This window comes from Brassica oleracea, chromosome C9 (genome assembly GCF_000695525.1).
Source record: "Brassica oleracea var. oleracea cultivar TO1000 chromosome C9, BOL, whole genome shotgun sequence".
NCBI classification, from domain to species: domain Eukaryota; kingdom Viridiplantae; phylum Streptophyta; class Magnoliopsida; order Brassicales; family Brassicaceae; genus Brassica; species Brassica oleracea.
This window is the reverse complement of record NC_027756.1, coordinates 20,912,784-20,914,565: the sequence shown is the minus strand read 5'-3', so window position 1 is coordinate 20,914,565 and position 1,782 is coordinate 20,912,784.

Genomic DNA, 1,782 nt, shown 5'->3' with positions numbered 1-1,782 from the left:
TCTTTAGCCAGATTGGGCGACTCGGTGGGAAGTCTAAAGAGGTTTGGTGGTCGAGTGAAGAAGACGCTCATAGTGCACACACCTATATTCTACTCAATTGCGAAGATCCATTGATGCGTTATTTTGAAAGGTAACATATATGGACACTTCTAAACACATATAAGTATAAATTATATAATTGCGAGAAATTCATTCATATAAAATGTGATTTTACAGCCTATTTGTTTCTCAGGTCGAAGAAACATTTTCTGGTATATCCACAAGTGACGTAGACAAAAGGAAAGATCAACACTTTATTAAGTGGTTGAGGAATCATGTATTAATTAACTCAAACTCTTTATTCATACATGATCTGTATTTCAACGTTTTCTTTATTTTTGCAGGTTGATTATGACGACGATGCAGATTATCCTAAGTGGTTACACGAAGTAATTCAATCTCCATTGTAAAGGTCACCACATCACATATGTATTTCACACGAGGCTATACTTTTCACACATATGAGTATGGTAGACAGCGGGCGACCAGTAACTATGGAATATGTGTGAAAGGAAAAACAGATTTCTACGAGTTCTTGACGGAGATTATTGAAGTCGAATTCCCAAGGATATTGAAGCTGAAATGCGTCCTCTTCAAATGTGAATGGTTCGACCCCGTCATCAACAGAGGTGTTCGGTTTAACAAATTCGGTGTAGTTACTGTCAACGGTGGACGAAGGTACAATAAATTCGAGCCTTTCATCTTAGCTTCAGAAGCAGACAAAGTTAGCTTCATTCCATACCCTCGGATGAGAGATTCGGGTATAAATTGGTTAGCCGTGATCAAAGTTACACCTCGAGGACGAATCATCAGTGGAGAAGAACCACTTTTGCAAGAAGAACAGATAAATGAAGTCGAGGAACCTAAACATGAAATTGATGACATCCTTCTCATTGATCCGCATAATCACGAGTACGAAGATCTTACCGACGATGCCACAGAGGAAGCTGTTGAAGACGAGTTTAATGAAAATGATGATGTTTCTAGTGATGACGAGAATGTCGATGTATCGGATTGATGTATTTGATTTTGTGTAAGGTAATGTGGGAGTTTGTTTTATAAATAAGATATTGAGATAATAAGTTAAGGAATGGGGTTTTGGAATGGAAAGAATAGATTGAGGTGAAAGAATATATAGAGTTTAAAGGGTAGATGGGTTTGCGGTTTGGAATATATGAAGTAGAAGATAAGGAAGATGGGGTTTGGGGTTTCGGATTTTAGGGATTTAAACATAATACTTTAATTTCTCGTAAATAAACGTGGATATTACGACGAAATATAAAATAAAGAACGCGAGGCTCGTTAATTCCAGAAAAAATCGTCGTAAAGCACTCGTAAGCCAACGAGGAAATAACGACGAAATATAAAAATAAAGAATGCGGGGCTCGTTAATTCCACTTAAGCCCAAATCGTCGTAAATACCTCGTAACCAAAAAAAAAAAAAAAGAAGCTGGCCTTGCTAATTCCTCGTAGAATAAAAACTAGAAAAAAAAGAAGAGAAGAGAAGAAAGATACTGGAATCACATGTGGCGAGACTTTTGTAAGTCTAGCCCACATGTGTTCCAATATCTTTCTTCTCTTCCTTTTTTTTTTCAAATACTTCTAATTTGAAAAGCATTTTGCTGAGTTGTGTGATTTGAGATAAGGTGTGATTTGTGAGTTTATGTGTAATTTGTGAGTTTGTGTGTGGTTTGAGAAGGAAAGTTGCGGGTATTTATAGAAAAGCGGGGCTCGCTAATTCCT